This window comes from Zootoca vivipara, chromosome 2 (genome assembly GCF_965207765.1).
Source record: "Zootoca vivipara chromosome 2, rZooViv2.hap1.1, whole genome shotgun sequence".
NCBI lineage: Eukaryota > Metazoa > Chordata > Lepidosauria > Squamata > Lacertidae > Zootoca > Zootoca vivipara.
Window position 1 is genome coordinate 58,457,234 of NC_142584.1, and position 9,721 is coordinate 58,466,954.

Below are 9,721 nucleotides of genomic sequence, written 5' to 3' on the forward strand. Positions count from 1 at the left end.
CCAGATCCAAGTTCAGGAGGGGGCTTGATCTCACCATGTTGTGCTTCCAAGGTGTTTGGAGAGCCCACAGAACAATACAAATGAGGCTCAACAGTCCCCTCAAACTTGGAGCTGGATACAGGAGAGATAATATTCACATTATGTCTCCAAAACATGCTGCAACTGTAGGGACAGTTGCCCCCCCCCCAGCTCCAAGCTCAGGAGGAAATGGTTGTCACATCAGCCAGAGGTAGCATGGACACTCACCCCTGATCATTCCAAGCTGCAGAAGCAGACATATGTGCAGCTCTTCATCCTGCACATAGAAAACTAGCACATCAAGGAGAAGACTAGAGTTGAACACTTCTGCCCAAATCTAGTTTTCTATGTGATGGTAAATTCTGACTGAGACAGAATACTGCCCAGGACCATGCTTGCCACCTTATCTTTTCTTTTCCTCCATCTGTTAATAGCTGGGCCCAAAATGTCTCATCATGCATGTCAAAGTAATTTCTGTGGGAGGAATTCAATACCTTCCTCTTCCAATCGCTCCATCAGCACAAGCATTTCTGCTTGCCAGAACAACAACTCCCCTCTCCCCCACCCACCCACAGTTCGGGGGGGGGAGGGTGTTCCTGACCCTACAGAACAAATTTGCGGTTAGTGTGCCAGTAGGGCATCAGGTTAGTTGAATTTGGCCCTAGTGTCTAATGCTGACATAGGCAGCTGTAGAAGTACTGAGAAAGAGAAAGAGAAACTGACAGCATATAGGGAGATTCTAAGAAAAAATAGATCTTTTAAAAGTGAAACTTATCATTCTGTCTTGTCTGGCTACCACAGGCAAGCAGAATTTCCATGCAGGCAAGGGCAGGGAATTTTGCAGTGATTAATATACTGGAAAGCAACAAAACAAAATATTATTATCTATGTTCAGTACTTGTGTATAAACATAACTTAAAAAGTGGCTCCAAACTAAACATTAACAAATAAAATTGCTTCAATCCTATGCACACTTCAGTGTAATTCTCAGTGAACTCAGTGGGACTTCTGAGTGAACTTGCATAAGACAGAGTTGCACATCTCATAGTTCTTAGAAGGATTTCATCAAATGAAGCTAAATGTTGGGAAAGTCAAAACAGAAAAGCAATGAATTGATCTAGTACTAATGCCACACTATGGCAATCTATGGCTTAGCATGAATGCAAGAGTGTGTGCACTCTCAAAGACATTACAGCCACTTTGCCCCTCCCTAGTCAACCTGCTGCTGTGTTGAGTTAAAGTATGGCTTGGCTTAGTGCAGGGGTCCCCAGACTACGGCCCCCGGGCCGGATGCGGCCCAATTAGCCTCCCAATCCGGCCCGCGACGACCCCCGCCGCCCGCTCCCGCCGCCCGCTCTTACAGCACGCGGCGCGGCGGCGATCTTCAAAATTGACAAAAAATCGCCGAAAATCCTTTGTGCGCATGCGTATGGGCCTCTCCCGACCCAGAAGAGGTCATTTCCGATGCACTTCCGGGTCGGGGGAGGCCCATACGCATGCGCACAAGCGATTTTCGGTGATTTTTTCCGACCGTGTGCGTGTGCGCATGCGCACGGGTGTACACTCCCCCGCCCTCTGGCCCGCTGTGCGCGCACTCCCCTGCTCTCCGGCCCGCCGCGCGGTCTGCGCGGCGGGCACCAGCCCGAAGCCCGGTAAGTCTGGGGACCCCTGGCTTAGTGCATCATGTGAACCTGGGCTCATGCTTTAGCTCTCTCCACACTAACAATGAGCTGTAACCAATGTTTGTCCTGCAATTAACAGCTCAATATTTGATTGAGAGAGGTAAACCATGAGTCTGTAGGATGACCAAGGCTTAGCTTAGCACAGCAGTTAAATGACCAGTGAGGAACACAGCAGCTTCAATCTCCTCTTTGAAAGTCTGCACACACACACATTTGTGCTAAGCAATGATTTTGCTTAGTGTGGTGTACAAACAGGCTAGCACATAGTTAAACTGTGGGAAATGTTATCACAAGACGTAGTGATGGCCATCAATTTGGATGGCTTTAAAAAGTATTTAGATAAATTCATGCTCCTAAATATGATCATGACTTTACCTCCAGTATCAGAGGCAGGTTGCCTCTGAATATCTTTTGTAGGGGGTCACAAATATCAACAACCTCAGGTATGCAGATGACACAACCTTGATGGCAGAAAGTGAGGAGGAATTAAAGAACCTTTTAATGAGGGTGAAAGAGGAGAGCGCAAAATATGGTCTGAAGCTCAACATCAAAAAAAACCAAGATCATGGCCACTGGTCCCATCACCTCCTGGCAAATAGAAGGGGAAGAAATGGAGGCAGTGAGAGATTTTACTTTCTTGGGCTCCTTGATCACTGCAGATGGTGACAGCAGTCACGAAATTAAAAGACGCCTGCTTCTTGGGAGAAAAGCAATGACAAACCTAGACAGCATCTTAAAAAGCAGAGCCTACAAAGGTCCGTATAATTAAAGCTATGGTTTTCCCAGTAGTGATGTATGGAAGTGAGAGCTGGACCATAAAGAAGGCTGAGCGCCAAAGAATTGATGCTTTTGAATTATGGTGCTGGAGAAGACTCTTGAGAGTCCCATGGACTGCAAGAAGATCAAATCTATCCATTCTTAAGGAAATCAGCCCTGAGTGCTCACTGGAAGGACAGATCGTGAAGCTGAGGCTTCAATACTTTGGCCACCTCATGAGAAGAGAAGAATCCTTGGAAAAGACCCTGATGTTGGGAAAGATTGAGGGCACTAGGAGAAGGGGACGACAGAGGACGAGATGGTTGGACAGTGTTCTCGAAGCTACGGACATGAGTTTGACCAAACTGCGGTAGGCAGTGCAAGACAGGAGTGCCTGGCATGCTATGGTCCATGGGGTCACGAAGAGTCGGACACGACTAAACAACAACAACAATGTACTCATATCCTTCTTGTAAGTTTCTCATAGGCATCTGGTTGACTTCTGGGAAAACAAAATGCTGAACGAGACAAGCCTCTAGTTTGATCTTATGTTCTTAGGTTAGAGGTGCATTTCCAATGAGTATATCAGCTGCTTAGACTGTACTATAGATATTTCTTTTTAAAACTTACATCCTACCGGTACCTACTTTCAGAAGAACTCAATATGTTTAACATGTCACAATACCAAAACAATATTTCACATTAAAACTATCTCCAAGATACATCTAACAGAAAATGTACTGGATTTGAATATCCATGATCCTGATGACCACTCAGTTATGCATTTATTGAGCACTCTTGAACAAGTAAAAATCCCCCAGACTATCTTCCCCTTTTATATAAAAAAAGACAAAATAGAGACCCTTCTCACAAGAACATGAATACAAGGTTGATAATAATGCACTTTCAAATGTAAGAAGTGATGTATAAAGGGCAATAGTAAAAAAAGAAAGAAGAAGCAGCAGAAGAAAAACATGTTCCCTATATGTGACCAAAAATGCTCTTAACAAAATAAGCTACCAACAAGTACCATGTAAGTTAGAAGGCAACTTTTAGCTAGCATTCTTAATCATTTCAGTTATGTGTTGGCACATGAAATGGAAAAGTGATCTAACAAGTAGATTTCTCTTAAAAGGTAATTTCTCTATGTGAGGGCTATAATCACACAATCCAACACAACTCAAATGCAACAATTTGATAAGCGGACAGTACACCATACTAATTTTAAAGCACAATCATTCTTATCCAAAGAAGTATGACATCAAGAAGAGCACCAGTGACAACCTAGATGTGCTATTCACTTACATTAAACAATAACTGCTGCTTGAATTGTTGACCCCCCTCTCCCCTTTGACAATAATTTAAGAATAGAACAGTTTACTGTGCCTCCGAGATGGGACAGGGGATATTCAAAGAAAGCTTGGGCAAAAATCCAAAACACATTTCCTTGAAAGTACATCCTACAGAAATCAATGGCTTCTACTTCCAGGTAAACGTGCAGAGCTGGGTTGTTAACCTCCACCTTCCATAGGACAGATTAGATAGCTCTGTTCTGGCATTGAAAATGTGTACCAGGAATGTTGCAAAACGCCCATCTGAAAGCTTAGCGAGGGCAGGACCAAAGTGCTCCTGGGGGGCTTGGTTTTCCATCAACGCAATCCTATGCGGGCCTGCTTAGTAAAAGTATGCTCCGCTGGATTCAATGGGATTTGCTCCCAGTCCAGTGTTTAGAGAGGGTGGCAGCTTATAGCCAACCACCACCACCGGGACCCTCCAGTCCGACCCCTGCGTCGGGGCACGAAGAGGCTGGTCCACAGCTAACGAGATCCATCCCCGGCATCTCCTGCTCACAAACCGCAAAGGACGAGAATCACTGCGGCAGCAGAAGGGGGTGAGCGGCAGGAGGGAGGCGCAGGTACCTTCCAAGCCGAGTCAGCCCAACGCTGTCAGGCGAGGAGGCTCTTCCCCTGGAGATGCCACGGGAGCGGGGCGGGAAGGACCTCCCTGCGTATTTCGCGACCCCTGAGAGACGACCCCCCCCTCCCCGGGCGGCTGCTCAGGAGACGAAAACGAGTCGTGGGAACGGGGACGCTTGCGGGGGGCTGGACGCGGAGGCGAGGAACCCGGCCGGGGCCTAAAGCTGGAGCCTCTGCCGTCCCCTCGCAAGGGGCAGCAGGATGAGGAAGGGGGGCTGCCAAGGTGGCGGGGAAACTTTCCAGCCGCAGCTCCGGGTGGGGGAGGGAGGCTGAAGTCATCACGCAGCCGTCTGCGGGGGTCGCCGCCGCCACGACCGCCACCACGCTCCCCGCACCCACCCACAACCCCCCGGCGCCTCCTCCCGGAGCCTACCCCGCTGGTAACCTTCGGCCGCACCCACAGCTAGCCCGGCCCCAAACATGCCCGCTCCGGCGCCCGCCTCACCTCCTCGGAAGCCCTCGGGGGAGCCACTCTGCCACTTCGATTCCTGACCGAGCTCTCGGAGACGCTCCAGCCGCAATGGCCTCCCTCGGTCCCTCACAGGCCGCACCAGGCCCCGAGCGTGATGACAGGCAGCAGCCGCGGCCAATCCATGCCGACATTCTTCGAGGGTCGGCCAACCAGCCTTTCGGAGGCGGGTGTTAAAGGCCACTATATAAGGTAAGGAGTGACAAGCGCCTTCCTCGGTGACTGGGCGGGAGAGGGGGGGAGGGGTGTGTGCTTTGAGGTAACGTCACCTGGCTGTGCGAAACTGAGCGGTTCCTTCCAATATTCACAATACGGTAGGGTGACACATGGGAGGCAGTTTCCCCAGTATAATGCTGTATTAGATGAAGAAGACAAACCAGCAAATGCTCGCATGGCTGATGTCAGGCTTCCACGTAATTTTGTTTTTCCGCTCTGAGGTGAAATGACGTTAAGCATGAATGAAGCACTCGACACACACAGCTAGTTGCCCCACTCCACACAGCAGTGGAAACGTCATTTTCATATATCAAAACGCTAGGAGAACGGATTAAGTGCGACGTGTTTGCTTTTGAGATGTATTCATATGCATAAATGCCCTGGACTTTGCAATCCAAGCAAAGGGCTGGAGCCGTCGGGTGATCCGCTATTAACCACAATAGGATATTGGAAAAGGGTGGCACTGACAAGGGTCAGTGACAGTGACATTTCAATCTCGTGCTGGTATATCAAATATGGGGAAAGGAGATTGAACATCGTCATCCACTGATAGAGGAATGCACACCCAACTGTGAAATTAATCTATATTATTTCCATTACAATGAGACACCTCTATGAAAAATGGCATCTGGTAATTTTATCCTCACCAAGCATGAGATTCATCTGGCAACAAAAGAACACTAAGCAGATGTTCATCCTGCTTATTTGACACAATAGAAATCAGCAGGAAAGAGAAGGCTGATTCATGATTAAGGTACAGCTTTTTGTATATGGGGTGGGGTATGCATTTAACAATAAAGTTCCAAAACATAATTATACACTATACAACTTACATCACTGGTGTAAAACACTGCAAGGTTTCAAAAAGGGCAGCAGCACATAAGAGAAACCCACATAATTTACCCTGCTGTAACTTAAGCCTTTGGGGGCAAAAGATAGCAACTCTTTAGGGTAATTCCATACTGATTAATGTAACATTTGTAAGTTTCTTCACATGACATTTTGTATATTAGCTAATATTATTTGAACTCCAATTAACATTAAACCATTTGTTCATTAGCTGGCTTGATCCTCCTAATTCAAAATAATCAGTAAGTATACCGCTACTAATTTAAATGCTTACTTTTTACTGTTTTAAAAACTCTGACCAATGTAACAATTTGCAACCTTAAGAACAAGTGTTTTTGCTAAAAGTATGAATGGTTTTTTTCCCCCTATCCTTGCCAATAAACATTGAATGCTTCAATAAGTCTAGTTACATGTTGGTCTGGCGTAGGTGAAACAAAATTAAAAAATTTCTTCCAGTAGCACCTTAGAGACCAACTAAGTTTGTCATTGGTATGAGCTTTCATGTCTGAAGAAGTGTGCATGCACATGAAAGCTCATACCAATGACAAACTTAGTTGGTCTCTAAGGTGCTACTGGAAGAATTTTTTTTATTTTGTTTCGGCTTCAATAAGTGTCCAACTTATTGTAATTATCATTGGAGACTGTGGAAAGAAAAAAAATTCCGGCAAATGACCTGTGATGTGTTACATGAGCAATCTAACATGAGACAATTCATTGAGACTTTCTCAAATAAATGTCTCCAAAGCAAGACCAAAAGCAAGTGTGCATATGAGTTTAACTATGAATTCACCAGTTGTGGGTCAGCATCAAGCCCATGTGGGATGCTGTAATGCCCATGGGAATTTGCACTTAGGGTAGCTGTGGCAGCACCCTAATAATTTGTTCCTTTACAACCTAACATATACAATTTGTGAGGAAGACAAATGCCAATACATTTTGTTTTCAAACTCAACAAAGTTGCCAACTGACAACAGTACTTCAGTAGCTGTTTCTGTTTCTTTCTTTCTGCACTTTCTTTCAGGATAATCACACTTCCCATAGGGTCATTATTCCCCGTTTGTGGTGTTTATTTTATAATATTGTGTTAAATACTGCCTTCAACCATTTACAGTCATTCGCTACTGGACGTAACTGTCAGGGGTCCTTTACCTTTACCTTTTTACTGTCTCCTGAGGCAAGGCAAGAGAGCTTCAGCTCCTGAGGTTAATTTTTTTATCTCTAGATCAGGTGTGGGGAACCGCTTTCCTATGGGCCAGTTTTGGCCTGCCAGACTTCTCCATTTGGCCCACGTGGTTATTTTGGGCAAGCCACAACCAGCCACCCTACACCTGATGTCATACATGCAAGAATGGGGCTTGACCAAAGTCATATTGTGCAGCTCCTTTAAAGGTAAAGGTACCCCTGACCGTTAGGTCCAGTTGTGGACGACTCTGGGGTTACGCGCTCATCTCGCTCTATAGGCCGAGGGAGCTGGCATTTGTCTGCAGACAGCTTCCAGGACATGTGGCCAGCAGAGCAGCACACAGAAACACTGTTTTCCTTCCCGCTAGGTGGGAACTGCTAGGTGGGCAGGAGCTGGGACAGAACAATGGCTCACCCCGTCGCGGGGATTTGAACCGCCGACCTTCTGATCGGCAAACCCTAGGCTCTGTGGTTTAGACTACAGCGCCACCCACGTCCCACAGCTCCTTTAGTCCAAACATAAAATTTATTCTGTTTACCAAATGAGAAAGCAGAACTATCAATACAATAAAGGGTCACTAACCTATTCTGTTTTATTGAAGAGGTCTTTAACCAAACTTTAGCGGGTGGGGAATAGAGGAATTTGGGTCCTCTTTCATAGCACCCTTCTGGGTGCTTTACTCACATGAAAAAATCTATTTTGTAAAACTGTTGTCAGATAATGAAACTCTGGAAAATCATCTTCAAAATGATACAGGACATGTTAACTATATGTGAAAATAAAAAATAGGTCTGTAAATTGACCCTTATTCTCTTCTATGGGACAGCCCTTCAGGAGATAAGATAATAATGGTTACAGTCAATGCAAAGTGCTATTGCCAACATGTGTCTCCAGGCACAACAATGAATCCACAGGCACCTCCAAGGATGTTTACCTGAGGAACCAGCAAAAACTGAACACTATCAATTATGAGATAAAAATAATAGTAGTGGGGTGGAGGAAGAAACATCAGAACAGGATGTTTTAATTAAAGGAAAAATTTTCTGGAACAGGTATTGCAGGGGAACAAAAAATGTAAGCTCACTTTATCCCAAATCCCAAAGCTTTTGAGACTGCCAGTGAGTTTGAACTAGTTAAATAAATTGAAGTTACTAAATAGCAGAGAATCTACATCTCATGTGCAGTCTCTCAAAGTTAAAGGAATTTTATCCAAAAAGGGACATTACTGTACAGACTCTGCTTTTTCTGTTCAGTGAGCTGTAGCGTAAAAATGGCTACTTTGAAAACTGCAGTATGGGAACATACTGAGAAATTCTCTTTGTGGCAAAATGTATTTCTGTAGGAAGTGAAGAAGTGATAGAACTTCAGCAACACAGTTGCTAGAAATACAGACAGTCATTTTCTTACCACTTTGGAAAGTTCCATGAAGCTTGAAGATACACCAGTTATGTTCACAATAATATTACCTGCCTGCATTGTCAGTGGCACTGATATTTTATGTCTGTTCATAGTAATCAGAAATTTTGAAACATCCCCATACTCAGATTTTTTTTCTTCACCCTGATTTGTCCAAGACTATACTGTGAGCTCTAGAGGCACCACCAGGGCAAAAATATGCAGCAGAACACAGCAGAAAGAGAAAAAGGGCTCCCCAACAAAGCAGGACTAGCTTACTATATTCTGAAGTAATACACATTACCATCTAAAGAGCCCACATCCCTAACATGCTCTCCATAAGAATAAGAATTTATTACACATATCTCGTTCACCATTAAGTCCAGGATATAAAATTAACTAATTGTACCAGTGGATCCGACAGTATCCACAATGCCAGGCCAAAAGGTTGAAAAAGAGGCATCAAATCACAGCAGAGCCCTGGCTAATTAAGAACATAAGAGCAGCCACAGTGGACCACTGCCTCAGGAAGGTTTGCAATCAGGACATGAAAAAGTAATCCTCTCCTGTTGTTGACCTCCAGGAACTGCAAGTTTCATACATTCATTATAACTAATATTCATTGATAGACTTATCCTCTGTGACAGGCATCCCCAAACTAAGGCCCAGGGGCCGGATGCGGCCAAATCGCCTTCTAAATCCAGTCTGTGGACGGTCCAGGAATCAGCATGTTTTGACATGAGTAGAATGTGTCCTTTTATTTAAAATGCATCTCTGGGTTATTTGTGGGGCCTGCCTGGTGTTTTTACATGAGTAGAATGTGTCCTTTTATTTAAGATGCATCTCTGGGTTATTTGTGGGGCATAGGAATTCGTTCATATTTTTTTTCAAAATATAGTCCGGCCCCCCACAAGGTCTGAGGGACAGTGGTCCGGCCCCCTGCTGGAATAGTTTGCTGACCTCTGTGAGATGTGTCTAATTTCCTTTTAAAGCTATGAAAACTAGTACAGTAGCTATTATCTCTTCTAGTGCCAGTGAATCCCATCAATAAATTTTTCATTGTGTGAAGAAATACTTCCTTTTGTCTGTTCTAAACCTACCAGTCAATTTCATTGGAGGACCAGCACAATATCATCAAATAAATCACTTCTTTCCCCCTCACACCATAACCAATCTA

At 44.8% G+C, this 9,721-nt stretch overlaps 1 protein-coding gene across 8 annotated transcripts in view; it reads right to left on the bottom strand.

Moving 5' to 3' along the window:
* Window positions 1–4,984, bottom strand: part of MAPK9 (mitogen-activated protein kinase 9) — a 32,193-nt gene extending 27,209 nt beyond the window's left edge. For all 8 annotated transcript variants that reach the window (XM_035105600.3, XM_035105603.3, XM_088661971.1 and 5 more), the window contains exon 1: window positions 4,878–4,984. The gene's annotated coding sequence lies outside the window, so the exon portion shown is untranslated. The remainder of the gene's footprint in view (window positions 1–4,877) is intronic.
* Window positions 4,985–9,721: the final 4,737 nt, after the last annotated feature.